This window comes from Filicampus tigris, chromosome 3, assembly GCF_054856515.1.
Source record: "Filicampus tigris isolate MCC_2025a chromosome 3, RoL_Ftig_1.0, whole genome shotgun sequence".
NCBI classification, from domain to species: Eukaryota; Metazoa; Chordata; class Actinopteri; order Syngnathiformes; family Syngnathidae; genus Filicampus; species Filicampus tigris.
Window position 1 is genome coordinate 25993889 of NC_141219.1, and position 21741 is coordinate 26015629.

The window sequence follows — 21741 nt, forward strand, 5'->3', positions numbered from 1 at the left end:
AGCAATGTTTGCCAACCTTCATTACGACTTAAGGCACACCGTCACATTAGAAGAAATTTGAAGACACAACTCCAAACAAAAATGTCACAAAACGTGGATACTGTACTCTGACGATTTGCCATCTAGTGGAAGACAATTGTTCTGTCAATATATGTCTCAGGCGTAGATAGATTTGTAGTAAATAAACATTTTTCAGACCAATTAAGTCAAATTGGATGAGCACTAAATGTAGTGGCTTTACAGCATTTATTGTGAGAATACTGTGCAATAAGAAATTAATTTAAGACTATGCCACAAGTTAATACAGCCCATGATGTCCTAGCAGTCCATACTCAATACTATACAAATCTGTCCTCTTGAAAAATATGTGGATGACATCAGAGCAATCTTTTTTGATGATTAGTAAGCGTGTGGTTATGTGATGCGAGAATGACATCAACATGGCTTTGGTGGCCATGATCTTGCCTTCAAGCTTTTTGCCAAAAGTTCAGTATCTAGGAAATAGATTGAAAATAGAAAAGTTCCAGATGAAACACACTTTTTCTTTTTGCCTGAGTCAGTCCTAGCAACACCTCACAACTGAAGAATCTGATTCAATTAAGCAAAGACAAACATGTTAAGACAAGAATAACATTTTCCCACGTGTTCGCTACATTTTTTCCTTTATAAGATTAGGCTTTTTGTACTGACACCGTACGTTGTAGCCCAGACACATAAAGATTGTCACACTAAATAGCCAGTACTTGCCAGAAATTCCTGTAATTCAAGTTTTTGTTCCATATTTACACATGCCATACTGCGGAACAACAACACCTTAAACGTTGCTGTCAGGCTCTCGGCCGCCTCTGTGGCCAGTTTTCTTTGACTCTTTTCATCTATTGTGGAGGACCGTACGGTTCTTGGTAATGTTACTCTTTGCCATAATGGACTGTCTTGACTGCATAATGTTTTGTGCCTTTGTTTTATGCCTTGGGCATTCTTTTGCACCCTCCTCCTGACTCACAACCTTCAACAAAGAGATCCCTCTCATGCTGTGAAGGCTCTCTGTGGCTCATGGCTTGTGCTCTAAGATGTGACTACAAAAATGCCAGGAAAAGCTTACTAGACCATCTGAACTTTATCTGGCTTTAATCAGAGGCATACACAAGTGTGTGCTGACTTTTATTTAATGTGAGTTTGAATGTGACTGGTTGATTGTGAGCACAAGCACATTTTTTATTTCGGTTTTCTGTTCTGTTTTTGGCAAGGGTAGTGCTAGGTGCCCATGGGGGGGGGGAAGACTGGAGGGCTCAAAAATATTATTTATAAGGGCCACTGTCAGTCATGGACCCTCCGGATTGTCAGCACTTCCAATTCAGCGCGCTATAAAACTTAGCAAAAATAGCAATTTCCTGAAAAACAAGACATGGATGTGGGAAGATGCGCTCATTAAAATGCCAAAGAGAGTGGCAGAGAGGATGACATCATAGCAGTCCTTCCAATATTACACAAATGCGGCTGTAAACAGAATAGGAATGACATCAGACTGCATCATCATCTTATTGGACACTTACTATATGCAGGTAGTGACAACGCGCTGCTTCTTTTCTTGAACATTATCGGAATGTCTAAGGGCAGGCACGCGGCTTCAGGATTTTTTTCTCTCCCGGGGCTAATGGAGTGCTTGACCGATACATGGGGGGGGGTTGAGAAAATAATTTATAAATAGATTTTAGAATATCAACTAAAATGCTAGAGGGGCAGCTTTCTTAGCTGGGGCTGCACAGATTTCTGACAGGGCCATAGCTCCCCTTTGTAGCGTCATCCCTGTCTCAGGGTGAAGACAGTTTCATGTTGGTCACATTGAGATTTGTTTGGATTGCAGACTGTTTTTGGTTTTTTTACCACTTAGGAAAATGGAAATTGAAAATGAAGTTGCTCTAGTTTGAAACTGTCATTATCTTCTATTATATACCTACAGTATATAGCTATATCTATTAAGTAACATTTGAACGTTCTTAACAGTCACACAAGTGTAAAATTGATTGATAACGACGTGTATGGTCACACCTGGCAAAAGTACTTTGAAACCACTGAAGCAAGACAGTTTTGATTGTGAGTCCGCTTCCTTTTCGGAACACCCCATGTCCAGGTCGCAGGCTTCTCGATTATGAAAAAATGATTAATCACGATAATTTTGGTAATAATTGAAATCACAATTATTCAAACAATCATTTATTTTTTGATGCAAAACAAGAAAGTGTTTAAATGTAAAAAAATAAAATAAAATAAACATATATTTTATATAAGACAAATACATCTTTGAAACGCTATAATTATATAAGTTCCCTTTGGATTTTGGATTAGTTAGTATAAAATTAAAATTAAAAAGGTGCAAATGTATAAATTCAAATATGATTTCCTTGTGTAAATAAAAATAGTGCGTTGGATATAAATGCATGTTAACAAAGTTTTTTTGTGATTATGCCAATTTTGTAATCGTGGAGTGTAGTAATCATAATTGTAATTGAATTTCGATTAATTGCAGAGCCCGACCACGCACGCACGTGTAGAACATGCAAACTCCACATAGGAAGGCCGGAGCCCGGATTCAAACCCCGGACATTTGTACTGTGAGGCGGAGTTGCTAACCAGATGGGCACCGTGCCGCCCACACCCAATGTCGTGTCACAAAAATTAATCAACACTTTGATGTCACTGAAGCTGGAGCTAATCTCTCCACACATGCAAGGAGATTACAGTGCTTGAGTATACTGTAAAAACATATTTTTAGAAAAAGATCACTTAAAAAAAAAACAATATAGCGACGGTGCAAATGACTAACCATGCACACGCAATGTATGTAAATACTATACAGATCCTACTACTCTGCTCACGGTCAGCTCTTTTTGGAATATAACATCCGTGTTTTTACCATGTTAAAATTTCATGGTGTTTTTTTGTTTTTGCATTCATGAGCGCACATTTCCTTGATTTTCTGCCAGAGACCCCTGTGCAGGGCCACTCCATTAATTATAGAGTTGCTGGGCCAGAGTGCATGAGGAGGAGGAGGAGCGAGTGAGGGTCTCCTCGGTGCCATCAGGGCCATCTGTGTTTGCGGGAGGGTACAGTTACAAGGGAATAGGAAGTAGCCACAGGGGTCAGAGTGCAAAGGCCAACACGCCTTCAGGATGGGTGCCTTGAGCTTATTTGACAAACCGAAAGAGTTTATGTCCCGACAGCTGCTCGCTGGGATACATGTTTGTCAGTCTGGCCGTGTCATAACTCCACCAATTGTGCACCATCATGTTTGCGGTGTGAAAACAATGGTTGCTATTACACACTGGACTGAGGCGCTTTGTTGTTGTCAAGCTGAAGACTGAAACGCTATTGTCCGGCAGTAGTATAGCGACAGCCCTGGACTCCTCCACAATATCTGCACTTCAACACAAGTTAAGATTTGTCCTTCTTACATTTACATTATATTATATTATTATATTACATTTTTTTGTACATCTTGACATGTGTGTGAACTGAGCTAATGAGCAAGTTGATGTGCGAGTGTGGCTGTAAGCGTTATCTTGACTCCCTGCAAAGAGAAATTGCTGCTTCCTCCTACACACGCTTCTATCCAAACCTATTAAAGTATGTACTGTATTTCAGTACATTTGTATGCATTAGCAACCACTGCAGGCAAATGCACCTCATAACAATTTCAATATAAGGCGGTGTGCATTCGTTCATACATCAGGACTGTAATCTTTGGCTTTAATCCAGTTTGTGAAGAGGACTGCTTGATGGTTTAAGATGTTAAATAAATAGCCAGATGAAAAAAAAAGTCTGCATTCATCCTTTGTGGACCGTGAGCTGATGAGCTTTCCAACAAGTCCCAACAATCGCCTGCGGAACCCTTTGCAGTCTTTTGTATGACACACAAACATACATGGACAGAGTAGAGCAGAATCTGTTGACGCTTGCTGCTGAAACATGGTGGCCAGAGTGTAGCCAAGAATCAACAATACTTTCTTGAAATGCACAGATTGTCTACACAGTCTTTTTGTGTGTCTGTGAGAATTTTTGTCAAAGTCAGGAGGGTACCCAAGCACCCCTAAATTTAATCTTTAAAGCGGAAGTCAACCCAAACATATTTTTTTCAAGAATATGTTCCTAGCTGGCCCAATAGTTGAAATATATAGTTGATAAATAGTTGATTAATCTTGCATTTGTGGAATATAAATTGAGCAGGAAAATGCAATCGTTTTTAGCCGTTGAAAACGGCTGACCTTTTTTCTGAATCTGAGCCGTGATTGGTCGTTTTGAGCAGTTGTGATGTCATTTTCAATTGACAGAAGACAAAATGGCCGCCCCCCCAGAGACGGCTAATAACGAGTAGATTGGCACTTATTCCACAAACGCAATATTTATGAGAATGCCCTGCTTCAACTAGTGGGCTTGCATAGAACATATTCTTGAAAAAAAAAATACTTGCGTTGACTTCCACTTCAAAGGGGAATCTTACGTTTGTGGAATATGAGTTAAGCAGCAAAATCCACCCACTTTTAGCCATCTCAAGGCCATTTTGTCACTTCTGTTGACTGGAAAAATGACATCACAGATGCTCAGGGCTCAGATAATGACCAATCATGGCTCAGCTTCAGAAAACAGGTGAGCTGTGATTTGTCGTTACCTGAGCCCTGAGCAACTGTGATGTCATTTTTAGTCGACAGAAGTGACAAAATGGTCACCCCCAATGATGGCTGAAAACGGGTGGATTAACTCTTATTCCACAAACGCAATATTTGTCAGAATGCCTTGTTTCAACTAGTGAGCCTGCATAGAACATATTCTTGAATAAAATATGTTTGGGTTGACTTCCTTTTTAAGGGCATCCCGAAAATTATCACTGCAGTAGTGTCGCATACATTATTTCCTGACATTAGTGTGTCGCAAGTCTTATAAAAACTGTGAGCTCGACAACCAATTTGCTCAACAATTAATTGGATAATCAAGTTATTTTAAGGTGTGTCACAAGAATCGACCGTGGTTTTAAAAAGTCAAGGTTTCAATAACTGCTAATACTGGCTGTGACTAATGACCCCTTTTTTTTTGAAGGGGCAACTAATCAAGGCACAATATGATTGGCTACTTGCAAAGTTGAGTAAACGAACCTCTTTGAAGTTAATTGCCTACAATTAATTTTTTTTCTCCCTTCTCGGTGCTTAACGGAGTAGAAGGGAGTTAGCAAGACAAAAGAGACACTGCAAACGCGGATGCCTTTTCTGTCTCTGTTAACATGCATTTCCTTAAAAAAGAAAAAACGAAATTAAGAGAAAACGAGACAGAGGCGGCACATATGTTTGAATCACTTCTGAGTTAATTTATGGAGATGTAATTTGTTCTGCTTGTCAGCTACTGACAGCTGCAGAAGTCCTTTGGCTCGCTCTGTCGTTCATGGGCCAAAGCCAGCAGGGCAGAGTGATTTCACAGCCAAGAGCTCTCAGGTGAACCTGCTGGCCAGACACAGCACAGAAATGTGTCTGTCGGACGAAACCCGCTACCATCTGCAGACCTCCGCATCACAACGACATGGACAGGAAGTGACGGCTGGTCGAGCAGGATAGCAAGTCTCAGGCTAGGAGGGGAAGAAGAGCGGGAATGAAAAGACAATGTTAGGCTGGCACACCGACAACAAGAGTTTGAACGGACTAGGGCGGTTCGAATTAGCCTTATAAGAAAATCCCGATAATTTTCTCTCAAACACAATTTTACGATTACGATTTCTTTGTAAAATAAAAAATAATGAAAAATGAAGTATTTTGAATGTCTTTTATTTCAACTTATTTTTTCTTTCTTTGAACTCAAAATGCCAGTTAATTTAACTTAATACACACAGAAATGTCCATTGGGATTAACAGGATTTTACTCACACAATAGATTTCAGATTTGTTCTTAACTAAACCAATAATGAAAGAAGAAAGTGCATATACCATCTGAAACGAAATCATCAACATGAGAGAAGGTAGACAGTCAAGTCTGTAAACCAAACAGTCTGTCAGCAAGTCATTTTGCCAACCAGCTAGTGACTAGCCTTTCACATTTCTCCCTGGTCTTACTTACTTACATAAATCAATGATTAGTGCAAAACTGTCACTCAATAATACAATGCACTGTCAAGCTTAAGTACGGATGCATAGTCCAAGCTGGACCAGAGGTCCGTTGTAGAGGAGAAAAAAAAGGGACGACTTTCAGACGCTGAGTTACTTGCTCACGGGTTGTATTGTACATGCGGGACACACACTACACTACAGATCTATTTTTGCCCGATTTATTAACTAAACGCTCACTTGCCTGAGCACATAGCAGAATCGCCGGTTCCATGGATGCTGTCGTTGTTTCGGACTGCACGCTAGTGGGAGGAAGCGGAAATGCAGAGGAAACTACGGTGGCTTAGATACACCAAAAATAACTAAATCGAACGTGCCGATTTGAACGTTTTTCACATCGTTTTATCCAGAAAATTCGGTTACGGTTCAAAATCCCTTAATCGAGCAGCCCTAGAACGGACACTCTATTTCAGTCCAAAAGCGATCGTTGTTCTGCAATGAGAGCTTGGCTGTGCCTGTACAAGCTCACATGGACAGAATGCAGTCAAGTGGTTTAGTTTTCACAAAAATCTGGATTTTGGACATAATTTGGACACAATAACGTCGTCAAAAGAAAAACAGTTATCTTTTTGTTAGGCCGTGCTAAAAAAACCCTTACTAAAAAGATAACAACAACCTTCCTTAACAAATAATTTTACTGTGGAAGGTTCACAATTTCAATAAATCTGAAGTATTATTTCTTTCAGTTTGACTGCAAGTGCTACAATCTTTCTTCAGCATATGAGTCATCAATAATGATCTGCTTCATTACCTCCAGTCCCCGCAGCATGTACACTTCGTAGCACACACACACATTCACGCACACACACACACACACACGCACACACCCCCACACACACACATGCACACACGGATCCAGGTCTGATGAAATACGCTCTGGTGGTTGAAAATGATCTCTTGAATGCAGACAGGCTCAGGAACATCTTATTATGAGAGGATATCAATAGCTCTGATGGCACCACAAATAAACAAACCTTTTAATGATGCCGTTTGACCCGGGCAGAGTGATTCAGCAAACAGCGTCAATGTCCTGAATGATGATTTTAGGCCTATTTTTGCCATAATTTAAATATTTGAAGTGTCAGTGAAAAACCTATGTTACTGTGGAAGATACAGTCAGGTTTGTAAATTTTGGGACATTGACACAATTTTAATGCTGGCTCTAAACACCACCGCAGTGGATTTGAAAATGACACAGACAAGATGTGCATTAACTGCAGACTTTCAGCTTTGATTTGAAGCTATTTATATCCAAATCAGGTGAACGGTGTAGTCAGATCTATCTGACGGACCAGTCTGTTTATCCGTCTCTGACGGACGCCTGTTTGGCTGACGACTAACGAACCCTGAAATTTTTTTGAAAATAGATGGATTAAGCATAGACGGAAGCCCCTTTATTTAGTCCGCCATCTGTCTACAGTCCGTCGTTAGTCTATTTTCGTGGCGAGGCTTCGATGACCGCGGCGAGCACGTGGTGGGAGTCACGTCAGGGACCGATCACAATGTGTCCATTCAAAGTCATTGTAAATACGTCGCTAATATTGTCGAAATAACGGGACCGACCAGTTTAGTCGGAATCGCCGACGGACACCCGTTTAAAATTTGAGGCGGACCGGGATATAGTATCTACTATTTTTTTACCCCGGAAAAAAAGCTAATGACTGACGACGAAAAGGTATCCACGCTGCAGACGGATGATGAATAACGGATGCTCAATTTGTAGTAAAATGCCCAGCTCTGCCAATTTGTTGTAAATCTCATCCCAAAAAAGCCCATGAATCACTACAGTCTTTTAGGGGGATGAATTTTAGTACTGATGTAATTTTTACTTGCATACCTATTATATAAGTGCCAATGTTCAGCCCGTCCAAGTGTCCGTTTAAATACCCTAAGTTGAAAGTCAACAGTTAAAGCACATTTTGTTTGCTTCATTCCCCAAAACTGTGATGGTGTTTCGAGCCAAAATGATCAGAATGCTGTCCATGTCCCAATATTTATGGACCTGACTACAGAAGATAGTCGTTGAAGCAGATGTTCCGTTATGATGTAAATTGCTTAGAAGGAAGACAGCACGCAAGCTGTAATTGACTTTTCAACAGGTTCATTGATTAAAAAATAAAAGTGGAGGAATTTTAAACATGTTTATTGAGGGAACTTCTCTGTAGCTTGGATTAGTGGCACGGCTGTTTTGACAACGAAATGAATAACGCGATGTTAGCTAGCAGATTAGCCATTGTGTTTCGCTAAATTCCTCAAAGCCAACCCACCCAAACTTTTATACGTATCTGTGTGAAAATGCCTTTCACAATTTAACCCTAATGGAGGTTTGCTCCCTCGTCTGTCTGCTCAAAACGAGGCCACTGGGAATTCTTTTGCCGTAATCATTTCGATTTGCCACATTCATCAGAATGCAGAGATCGCTCAACCAGTCACATGCTTCCCACGAGGATCATTTGACCTCTCATGGCGACAGCATATCTAGCTAGCTCTACCATCCATTGAGATCGTCTACATGCTTTATTGATAATTGCATTCGTAATAACGCTCATTTGTGATTAACACGTTCAGAGAGAAGCATTTCCCCCACTGTGTATTGTGTTGCGTTAATGCAGCCATTAATCCCCATCTGTCAACTGAGGCTGCATGAGGCTGCTCAGCTACGATGCATCTCACTCACATCTGAATATTGACCAACTGAATTAGTTGCAACACCATCAATCAGCGGGCTTTGTGTCGGCTTTCATTCTTTCCGTGACCCTGTGGCGCCTTTTAGCATTTCTTTACAGTGACCTCACTGGTGTACCTTAAGCAGTTTGTAATGATGTCATAGAGAACACGCATTTGAGGTATCGCTCAGGAGCAATAATTCACTTTCCCACAGCACCTTTCCATAATAAGTAGGGATGCTGCCTGCTGCCTCCTATTACTCTGAGGACCCTCTAGTGCATGCTGCCTGTACTCCGGTGTAACCAGTGAGCACTTACATTGTGGAAAAATACCGTTTGTTAACACACACACATGCACGCGTGCACGCACGCACACTGATAACATTCAATTTGAAAAAATCAGCTTTCTTTAATTCCTTCCCCTTCATGTGCTTCTGTCGAACTCGTTAGAGCCTCAACCAGACATTGTACACGATCTCGGTCTCCCAACCACTTGTACGATGATAGCTTTTTGTTATGGGATGTTCAGGACGATCTGAGCTTCTCTAAATGTGTTGGGTAGAAAAAAAAAAAAATAATAAAAATGGATGGATGAAAGATGGCATTTCCTTTTCATATTCCTCCCTTGTTTTCTTCCGGAATGTTTTGTTCTCTCCTCGCTCCATGCCATATTTGTCTGATGAAGTAGCAAGCTGGCATTTTTGTACAATGCCATGCTGTTGGAGCAGTCATCTGTGAAAGACCTGACTTGCATTTCGCAACTCGCCTTATAATGTTGTTTTGCCTTAATTAACCAACCTATTAGTATTAATTATCATCATAGAAGCCATCAGCCATAGGCAAGACCCACATCTGTAGCCAAGGCAACATTTTTACTGAGGGAAAGAGGCAACGGAATTCGTATGGAATGTATTTTGACATTTACCGGTACTGTTATTGTTTTTCAAAGGGGGCTGTAACGCTTCTACATGCTGACATTTTTCCTGGCATACCTGCACGCATGGTGGTTGTTTCTTTGTGTTGTGTGCAAAAAAAAAATACAACACAGTATGAATTGAATTTACCCTTGAGAAAGCATAGCTATGGTAAACAATGTGTAATTCTTTTACCGGTATGTATTTTTGAAAACAGTTGAAAATATGTACTTGTGCATTTTAAACAAAAAATTCATCCATTTATCAAATGTTGTTGGGGTAGAGCAAACCCGGATGGCTTTCCAACAAGAAGAATTGCTGAATTGAATGCATTGTGCGCAAGAGAAACTGCTGATTATTGTTAAGACTTGTCAATCAAAGCTATGAAACATGTTACTGAAGAGAACAAACAAATGGGATGAATGAAACCAGAATTTTGTGATTGAGACTGTTTAGGCACAAAAAAAAAAAAAAAAACCTTTCACACCCACACATATGCATGATCACTTCTAACATAGGCATCCTTCAATGCACCCACATAAAACCCCACGGTAGGCTACACCATGTGTTTGGGGGGGGGTGGTTGTTTTATGTTTCAGATGCAGCAAATATTGGTACACGCATCCATCACAGCTCTCCCCCCTAAAGCCTCCTCTTTCTTTCCTAAGCGTGCTTTTGTTTGTTGTGCGGCCATGTGATGATCTGACCCAGCTGCAGTTCAGGATGTGTCGGCCAGAATGCTTGATGCTGCACTTCTTTACAAACAGCATCGGCCCGCCGACCCTGCAGGTCTGCACGCAGATCGTTGAATAGAGAAGGCCACGGGGTCAAGCTAAGCCTAGCCGGGACGGAGAGTCAAACGTCTGTCAAACAGAAGAGAAACATTCATATTCGTGAGAATTTCGGTATCTTTATTGATCAAAGAAGGCCTTTTTATTCACACCGAGGAAGTTTACCTCTAATCGACTCCCTTTTTCCCACTAAGCAAACAGGAAAGAGACGCTTTATGATGCTGACTTGTCTTTCATCCACTCTGAAAGAGAGCGAAACATTCGCTTGGTTCTCCTTCAAACCTGAGCAAGGTTTTCTAAAAGCTTCTCTTGAGTGGCGTGCTGCAACAGGTCATCATGTGCCCACCTCCAATAGCTTCCATATCTGCACTCACAGACACTTTTGTTGAAATGTTTGACTTGTGTCTGCAATATTGCACAAACCTTAACTTCAGCTTGGTGGAACAAAACTGACACTCCACGTTGCCCCGCCCCTTGTTCTTGGATTAGCACAGTGTTGTGTTTGATGGCACTTTTATGTGTGCAAACATCTTGGCGGGTAAATGTGGGCAGTGCAACTGATTGCTTTGCAACTGTTCAAACACAGATAGCTTCAGGCGCGCTCGGGCTTTCGCAGTCATTCTGCTTTTGTCAAGACAGGCACACGTTGTAAATGTACATACAGTAACTAGGACCTTGTAGCCTACGTCATCCAGCTTTTTCTATAAAAACATGCGACTCAAATAGCTTTTCATAGCAAAGCACACACACAGGTTACAAATTATGATCTAAAGACGGTAAGTGTTGAACACTGATATTCGCTGCTTTTTCAGGGGTTCACTACGGTGGTTTTGTGAACACTCGTTTCTATAACTATTGATAAAACAATTATTGCTTGCTGTCTGGCTCCACTTACTGTAGAGAATTGCCATAGTGGCTGAATACATTATTGACAGGGATAAATTTGTTGACAAACTGACTAAAGTCAATGAATGCGCATGCTAAACACTCTCGCTAATGCCTACGACATGAAAGGTGCCCTGGCTGGTCCGCCATATCAACTGTTTAAGTAGATTATTGGTGATTACTGGACAGAGATGCTACTCTTTTTATCACAAGTCAGACTAGAATGACCCCTTAACATCAAATGACTGCATTTATTTCCTAGCTCAAGTAATATTTATGACAATATTTGATTCCAGTGAGTATGTGTGATCTGACATAATAAATTAGCGTTACGGGTAAACGATTCGGGTCAAAAGGTTGCCTGTACCAGCTGGTAATCGTGTCTAAAAGGTCACCAGATTAGCAGGGGGTCCAGGGAATTCAACACACACGGGCACACACGCGCTCAATTCGTCAAAGTCTGGCAGTGATCTGATTTGTCACCTTCAATGTAGTCAGCACCATCCCCCCTGCGGTGTTGCAGCATCATTTTAAAGTCTTTTATTTTTCATTGACCATCTTGGGTGATACATACAGTACAGCTCCGACAACCAAACTCCTAGAATCATTAGGGCACACACATTTACATAAAACATAAGGTGAGCACAGTAAACTGTATCTTTTATTCCGATTTTTTTCTATATTTCCGCAGTGGTGTGCTGGACACTTTCGGAAGAAAATAAAATGTTCATTTTTTTGGCAGAAGAGAATAGTGCTGGGGCCAGATGGTGAAGGATTTGTCCAATATTAGCATCAGGCTGGTAATTACTGACTCTAGATGGATGCCTGAATATTAGCCAATATATTAGCCATATGTTGATCAGAGGGTAATTGCAATTACACATTTTTGGTCATGACACACAAACCTCAAAATGTCCTTACACATAAGCAGTCGTAACAATCAATAGAAAGGGAAGAAATAAAACAATTTGTGTCTTGTGTAACACACACACCAACAGGCCTTCACATAACTGCACGCATAGAGCTTTGTCTAATTTAATGGAATGTGGCTTTGAGGGATATCTGACAGAGCTAGAAGTCCTTGTGGCCAAGGATGTCTCCGGGCCAGACGACCTGGTCCTTGAAGTGATTAACAAGAGATGGAGAAGATCAGAACCAACGTTTTTGATTAGACTTATCTGACAGCATAACACTATATATGTGAGGCTCGCATCTTAGACAGCGCCCTTTTCTCACTTCGCCCCATTGGTGTGAGTGTTTGCGAGGTAAGAAGAGAAGCCCGGATCTTACTTTGTCTGATTCCTGTATTTCAGAGATTGAAACACGCATTGGAAAAAGGTTATTGTTTGTGAACTAATAATTGACCTTACATCCCAAGTGAGTGACCTGCTGAAATTTTCCAACAATGGCATACCAAGAAGATTTTATTTGTTTTTTGCTGTTTGGGCTTTCAAATGCTGCTTAATTAATGAAAAAGATGGAGATGGGTTGACACTGTGAGAAGGGAGAGGAGTAAGTAAGAGGGATGTCACTGCTGATTTTGATCCTGCGCTGCGGGGGATGAAGGGAAATCTGTGGGTGTCTGCTGTGTGTGAAATGAGGAAGCTGTTATGTAGGCCATCGGTTCTTTAAGTTGGTATTTTATGTCCACCTCCTTCCCCCAAGTAGTTCTTTTGGTTGCAGTTTGTTTCCCAGTCCTCACCCCCATCCCCTTAGAATCTACACTTTTATTGACTTACTGTGTCCCACTTGCTTCCTTTATACAGCCTGTTAAAACTGGAAACGTTCCCTTCTGTATAAACGACACTGTGAGTTGCCAATAATCTAGTAGTGTCAGAACTGCAATGTGGGGGGGGTGCTATTGAAGTTTGCCGTCGGAATCACAGACGGAAGCCCGTTTAAAATCAGAGGAGGACCGGCCTATAGACGGTACTATTCCCCCCACCCTCCGAAATAAAGGCGAATGACGGACGACGGAAGGGTACCCACGCTGCAGACGGATGACGAATAATTGACGCTCAATTTTTAGTAAAATGCTCAGCTCTGCAATTCTCCCACTCTGCTGCAAGCAATGTGTCTGTCCAACAGGTATTCTAAAAGGGACACCAGATCCTGGTGCTGATGTCACACACGTGATTGTGGGATGCCAAGTCATTTATTAAAACAGAGCTGGGCATTTTACTAAAATTTCACGGTCCGTTAATGACTTTCCGCTTGGAGCCGGGGTACCCTTATACCAGCCGTCTATCCGCCTTATTGTCTGGCCAGAACAAATATAGGCTGGTCCGGCTATCATTTTAAACAGGCTTCCATTACCATTTGCGTCTACAAACTTCGTTCAACCGTCACCCCCGCCCCTCCCCTGCTGAGCGTTATTTGAAACAAAAGGCTCAGCGTGGCATGGAAATGCATCTCCTTTTAGGACCCAGAAGCCTCAGCCGCGGCAAACGGGAAACGGAACTCTGAAAAACACTCTGATGCAGCAGTTCTGCAGAATCTCTGTTAAAGGGGCTACTACAGGCTGTACCTGAATGTTACATCTTGGATGAAACCATGTCACATTTATCTGCACCTCCCTAAAAAATGTTCCTTATATTTAATTCATATTATGTTTTGTTGTCTGGGGGGGAAAATGCATCAAATTGTTTCTACTTTACTAAGTCTACCATTTTGTATTCAGGACAAGTTTCTATTACAATCACAGCGCTGCAGCGCACAACCAGCAAATATGCTGTCTTTACACTTCTTTCTACCAATCAATATTCCCCAAACGGTGCTTATTATCACAGCTAGGAACCTTCCACATCAAAGTGTGTGTATGTGCACTTAAGCAGATTTCAAACTGTGCAGCAATTATTGCAGCGTTATGTGATTTTGAGTAAATGTTTCATTAAAAGTACACTGAGAAGTATTCTGCTGCTACATCTTCAGATGCCGGCTCTTCTACTTCCAGGGAAAAGTTAGCTTCCTAAAATGTTCTGAATAGTTTAACTTCTTCTTCTTTTTTAACCTTTCAGGATTTATTACCACATGGTGGATCAGACCTCACCCTCACCATATGAAATAATTCCCTAACAGGGCGGTAGTTTCTCTTTATGCTTGTCAAGGGAATTGCACTTAGTCACAGTCAATATTCCTATTCTTTTGGTGGGCTGGACACTAACAGATCTGCCGTGCGCTATCTTGGGTCAGACATCTAGTAAAATCTACCATGACTTCAATCGTACGATCTCTGATGGTACTATTAAAGGGACGGTGGGTCCGGGATGGCCATGTTTTCACTAACAAGTTCATTTTATATATATTTTGATCAGAAAAATGAAAAGAGTTGCCATTTTCTATTTGATCCATTCGTTTTGGAGACATTAGGAAATAAGTAACTCCATGAATAACGCCTCTCGTTAATTAGGCCAACGGCCGCGCCTCCTACCGATCTATCCATTGGAAATCATTGTGCTTTCATTGCTTATAACGTCCAAAAACAGCGATCAATTGGCACCAAAATTTAGGTGAACATCCCTACTAATGCCCACTTCAACATATTAAAAGGATTAACCTCTCCGTGGGTGATTTATATGAGAATGAGGAAATATGGAAGTGAGCAGAGCTACATAGCTTTATGCTGGGGCGAGCACACACTGCTTCTTTGCTTAAAAAAAATAATAACACTGCTTCTTTGCTGACGGGCGAGGCATTAAACACCAGTCAGGATATTTACAGAGACTGAAGTGGGAATAAGTAGACGTGCACAATTATTTGGATGAGGAATGGCCCCAGTTTTTCGACTTACAACACGGCGTCCAATTTGGAGCAGAACACTTTTATGCTTTCACAGGTTGAAGTGGACAAGAGTAGGAATGTGCATTTGCATTTTGGTGGCAATCAGTCGCCGTTTTAGATAACAAAACTGACAAAGCGAGCAATATTACCACGCTTGGCTCCCTCCCTTGACGTAGACAGCTGAGACCGAAAACATAACATAAGACAGGCCCCAAAAGGGGGTGTGCCAATTTGTCGTAAATCTAATCACAAAAAAGTCCTTAAATCACGACAGAGACTTTTTTTTGGGGGGGGGGGGGCACTTTAACACTAATGTCATTTTTACATGCAAGCCTATTACATAAGTGTCAATGTTAAGCTCACCCAAGTGTCTCTTTAAGTAAACAAATGCTTCTATGTTATTTGAACAAGATAGAGTCAAAAAGGCAAAAAATAAATAAAGGCCCTCCCCCCCAAAAAACTGGGTAAATGGCCTAAATGATGATTTTAGTTAGAATGTGTGAAGTGTCAGATGTTACGTGAGGTGAACTGCTTGAAAGGGAGACCCAAATGTGGGCGTAATTTACAATAGATAAATTGGTTCCAAATAGATGTGTAAATTCAATTCAGACCGAGCTGCTCACTGAGGACTAATTTATTCAGGAGATAGCATTAAATGAAATCCCTTAACCTTGGTCATGGTAGACGTTGCCTAAGCAGTCTACCATTGTGTGGTTCTTTTGGTGACTGATGCCATTTGACTTGCAATCTGTTAGGCTTTCTAATTCCTTAGTTATCTAACCAAGACTTGACTTTGTTGTCCAGATTAATGGCGCAGATGTGCACGTTTGACGGTGAAATGGATAGCGTGCTGCAGTCTACAACTAGGCTAGCCATTTTTTTTTTCAATCAAAGACAACGTGACCAAAGATTTTACACAAAGCTGTGTCTTCACAAACCCCATAATGGATGATTGGTTCCCAATTTGCCCCTTGAGACGAGGCTACCATGCCTGTAGGCATTCTTGCAATGTTCTCTGTACTATTTATGACATCAACTCCATTTATCCTTGTCACCCACTGGTCCCACTGTATTAATTTAGGTATTTTTGAAGGGAATCTGGGGAGGAAAAAAAAACGTTTAAGGGTTTGCCTGACAGCGCAACTTTACAACAAGTTATGATGGTTTCAGTGTAGGTCAGCAGTAGTCATTTGCCTTATGCCACCTGAAAGTGTCTTGCAACCTATTGTTTACAAACATTCGGAAATGTTGTGTAGGACAATTTCTCATGACCCCATAAAGTTTGAAGCAGTAGATTGTTTGAACCTAACAAGAAAAAAGGGCCCAAATCCTGCATAGTCCACGATTGGACACCGTTCAGTAGTGATGGTTCACGCAACACAGCCACAACTCATTCGCTTTTGTCGTTGTGAACCCAAATGGAAATGGAGCCACGTTGATGCAATGAAAATCTTAACAGAAGCAGTATTGACATTCAACATTGACTTTGATTGGTTTGTGATCACAGCTGGTTAGTATGGTAACCACAGACAGAGTCTCAGTGGCCTGTCAGTATCATTTGAGGGAGGTTGAGTGTGACACATCTACGTATGTCCCTGTCGAAGAAGAAGCAGTTGTGAAGAAAAGGACAGGAAGATCAATTTGATGAGAAATGTTTTTGGGCTGAAATGACAGACAGGCATAACGTTTATGAGAGTAAAGCTTTTTCCCAAAATCGGTAAAAGAGTATTTACTCTTTGTAGAGAGCAGCGTATTTGTTTAAGCTGCTCCGAACACCAACTCATTAGGACCTCCTGGAGGACAGAAACTGTGTTTTGACAACTCGGGTCTGTAGTCACACAAAACAGTACCTTTGGTGTTCTTTTGTTTGGACCTACAGGAAATTAGACTGGACGGATTCATGACGCTGAGCCCCGAATTCCTTCTTAGCCATAATTGGAACTGCTTTTGTTTATATGACTGACTCAGTTTCTTACTGCTCATATAATTTGATGTTTTGTCACCATGCAGTATTTCTGGAGAGGGACTGTCGTTGGTTGCCCTCGGCAACGTAGTGCTGCAGATTTTCTGTCTTGCTTACTGGATTACATTATGCTGGAGGGTTTGTGAATGTCTCTACATTTGAGGATCATCCTTAAAAAGACACTTGGATGACCTTAACATTGACACGTATATAATAGCTTTGCATGTAAAAATGACATCAGTACTAAAATGCCCAACCTCCCAAAGACTGTGTAGTGTTTTGAAGGGCTTTTTTGTGATTAGATTGACGACAAATTGGCACGCCCCCTTTTGGAGCTCGGCTTGTTATTTTTTCAGTCTCAGCGGTCTACGTCACGGGAGGGAGACAAGCGTGGTAATATTGCTCGCTTTGTCAGTTCTGTTGTCCAAAACGGCGTCCGATCGCCACCAAAATGCAAATACACGTTACTACTCTTGTCCACTTCAACCTGTGAAAGTATAAAAGTGTTCTGCAAAATAGTTTGGAGATATTGACATCAAACGTGAGCTCATCATGATCACCTCCACAAAATCAAAAATTCCGTGGCGATTGCTTCTCCACTTACACAAGCTGAAGCGGACAAGAGCATGAATGCGCACTCGAAATCCGAATGGTTATATTTCTGACATTTAGCTACGCTAAACTCGTGTCAATGCTCCCAGACAGCCACTGGGAGCGAGCAGCAGGCAGCCATCAGGCAAGCATTGATCTTTATCTCCCCACGGCTAACAGTAGGATAACGGCACGGCTAATAGCAACAACTAGCTTCAGACCGTTAAAACAAAAGGCAACATTACCTCCTTACTGTCCGTCCAGCCTGCGTCTTCATGTCGCGGCGTTGACTCACAAGCGTGCGTTGTCCGACACCGCTTGCAGCTGGCAGTTTCGGCGTGAGAGTGAGTGGGCGTCAAGTTCAGAAAAATACCTCATCAAACACCGGGGCTGTCTTGAAGAGCGGCATGTGCTTTGAGTCGGGGCCGCTTCGGGAGCCTGTGGCCGCATTGGAATGCACCATTTCGGCTGTTACATTCCAAATTGGACGGCGTGTTGTAGGTCGAAAAACTGGGGCCATTCCTTATCTAAATAAATAAGCACGTCTACTCATTCCCACTTCAGTCTCTGTAAATATCCTGACTGGTGTAATACTGCCTGTCCTAACCGTGATCAGCAAAGAAGCAGTGTTTTTTTTTTTTTTTTAGCAAAGAAGCAGTGTGCGCTCATCCCAACATAAAATCTATGTAGCTCTGCTCACTTCCACATTTCATCCTTCTCATATATCTCGGAGAGGTTAATCCTTTTGATATGTTGAAGTGGTCATTAGTAAGGATGTCCACATAAATTTTGGTGCCAATTCATCACCGTTTTTGGGCTTTATAAGCAATGAACGTACAATGATTTCCAATGGAGAGTTTATAATCGGTCTCTCCAGTGACTCCGACCGAATATGGATAGAACGGTAGGGGGCGCGGCCATTTTCCTCATTAAAAGAAGGCGTTATTCATGCAGTCACTTATTTCCTAATTTCTCCAAAATGAATTAATAAAATAGAAAATGACAACTCTTTTCATTTTCCTGATCAAAAAATATATAAAATGAACTTGTTACTGACAGTGTTGTTTTTGGCAGGCATTTGAGATTTAGTCTTAGTCTTAGTCTTTTGGAGGGAAAATCTTATTAGTGATAGTTTAAGTCTGGTTTTAGTCGACGAAAACTCAAAAAGGTTTGAGTCTAGTTTTAGTCGACAGAAACTCCCCAAAAATGTTTTAGTCTAGTTTTCATAAATTTAGTCGACGAAAATTAAAAAAGGTTTTGGTCTGTTTTTGTTAGAAATAGGCATACAAGGTTTCGTACATACATTCCGTACATACAGGCATACATTTTTTAACTGATTCATCAAAAAATGTAAGTACTTTGGCGGCTAACCGCGGCTAAAAGGTCATTCAATATTGGTGAAATAAAAAAACCTGTGGATTGCGTTTATTATTATTATCTTTGAACCTTGACACCTGTGGCTAAGATTTCAGTACTTCTCCTGTAGACAAATCCAGTACTCATTATATTAATGGATAAGGACGCGTGTTCAATAATATGAGAGGAAGTTAGAATGGTTATTTGGAGATAAAAATGAACCAAAACACACGTGAAAAAAGATGCAGCATTCAGGGTAATCTAATGTTTTTGAGTCGGCAGAAGAGACCTGAGAGCACGTTTGAGTCTGTTGACGAGACTGACTTTGAACTGGCATCACAACAGAACACCAAGACAACAAAGAATGTGCGGGATGCTAACATGGAAGGGCAGCTCAACCGGATCAAAATGTCAATCCAGCACTAAAAAAAAAACAAACCCAAGATAAAGCATGCTGTCGGGGCACCATCACCAGTACTGAGATGGCCTTCTGGCCAATACATTTGCAAGTCCACAGTAACACCATTATGTACACTAAGAGACCAGCATATAAAAAATGCTCTATTTTGATGTTGCCCGTGCAATCCTCAATGGAGCTCCCAGTTTAGTGTGCTAAGATCCCTTCCTGATTTGCTGTGTTTGCAAATGTTTCCGTGACAATAACTCGAACACTTGCTTTGTGCATCTCACCAGCTTCCCAGAGAGGGTTGTTTAGAAGCTGTACAATGAAAGGAAGAATGGCAAGTGACGCTGATGGACAGGCTGCTCGACCCGGGAGACGTGACAAGCCTTATTCTGCCTTTATTTGTCATTGCTTTCTCCTCATTTGGCTGCAGTGAGCAGACAGTCTGTATTTTCTTCTGCAATTTAGCAATCGCAGTTTGGCACATTTGCGGCCATTCTGGCTGCACTAGGTAAATTGAGTCATCCACTCTATATTTAACCAGTACCAATGATTAGATCTAAATGTGATTTTTCTATTTGAGTTTTATTATTTATTGTATTAGATTATGTATATATCAAGTCATAATAATTGTAATAATTAAAAAAAAAAAAAATTGGTCTTCCGTGCTTCTTCTGCGCGGCTAGCTAGGAATCGAAACTTACCACCGAATCTGAACGGTTCCGGGAGAACCGGAATGATAGTCCCGGTTCCACTCGATTCCTGGTTCTCGGTGCCCAACTCTACTGACTAGTTTTGATTACATTAAGCCATAACAGGTACAGTTAGTTAGCTGGGGTTTATTCAAAGTGGGGCCTCGCACAGCAGCATTCAAGCTAAGACTGCCACTGCCTCAGTCCTCACATTTGTGGAAAGCATTTACTCATGTATAAAATGTTTGGTTGGTTTGTCTTGTCTTTTGTCATTTACAAATACATAATGGCTAGCCTGCTAGCCAACGTCAACTCTTAAGCACCTGGTTAACGTTCAATAGAGTATTTATTGCTTGAATTAGTTACCCAATCCCTCAATGTTAACTACGTCTGTTGAGCGCTGCTTTATATTTCTTCTTTAAACTGAGACAAATGCACGCTATGCAGCAAAATGTATGTGATACAAATGCCTGGACATGGTGACAAGTGTTGACAGAATGTGTCATTCTCGCCATTTCTTTGTAACACGGTCACACCTCCTGCTGTGACATCCGTCAAGGTCAGCCGATGATGGCGCTCGCAGTCTAACGTCCTCACACAGCCCAGCAGCATGTTGCCCTTTTCTCATGAACAACAACACAGTCTTTTCTTCCTACTCAGCATCAGTGTGGAGCTGGGTAATCAGGAGCAGAAGGGTCTTAAACATGGCTGCATGGTGCATGATTGTGTGATAATTTTGGGGGCAAGTGTGGCACAAATTGCGGTCTAACCATGCACATGGGTGTTTTTCCTTGTTTTTGGTATTTTGCTAGACTGCGCTAGTAGAATTAAGCGTAACAGGGTGTTTGCGCCTTTGTGTGCCATTGTGAGATGGTGTTGGAATGTTTTGCAGGTCTCGAGGCCATAAGCCCAGTTAGCAATTTACAAAACAACTACTTGCTCAATGCGTGTTCGTTTTATCTTTCAAGAAGGTATCCAATGTAAAAACTCACACAAGTCGATTGAATGTTCTCCTCTGTTTCCCTTTCCATCTCTGAAGTTCAGGAATCATACAATGATCAGATCTGGGCAGCTTTGCCATCCTCGCGAATGCTCTCAGACACGTGAGGGCAGAAAAGGGGCATGGCCTAACATGCAGCCCTCACTTTTATACTGTCTTCAAAATCTAAACATAATGTGGGCGGGTCTCCTCCCTGGCTGGCCCTGACTGTAGGGCTGATCCTCTCCAGGTGGGTCAGATCAGGGCACACTTTTAACTGATTATGTGATGTCCGTAAATGTGTAATTGCCATATTGGTTTTTGGTTAACCTGTTGGCTAATATCTAGCCATTCATATAGATTTAGATCCTTCAATGGAAATAGTCCTTTCACGGCCAATCCTAGCGGCATTCCTCATTTGCATCAAAATCAGGGCGAGCAAAGGTGCAGTATGCACCTGTACACCGTGCCTGACATTGCAGAAACATAAATAGACTCACTGCGGTCCGTGGATTGCCAGGTAAAATACAAAATCCCCCCTTGCCGATAATACAGTCGGCCATGGGCAATTGCACCCC

General features: G+C 41.5%; 1 protein-coding gene across 3 annotated transcripts in view; it reads left to right on the top strand.

Annotated features, from left to right (window-relative positions):
* entrep2 (endosomal transmembrane epsin interactor 2) overlaps window positions 1-21741 on the top strand; it is a 97926-nt gene that overhangs the window by 911 nt on the left and 75274 nt on the right. Inside the window, exon 1 of one of the 3 annotated variants that reach the window (XM_086026835.1) lies at window positions 3271-3431. The exons of the other annotated variants lie outside the window; for them this stretch is intronic. The gene's annotated coding sequence lies outside the window, so the exon portion shown is untranslated. Of the gene's footprint in view, window positions 1-3270; window positions 3432-21741 lie in introns of those variants that run through there. 3 annotated transcript variants of the gene reach the window in all.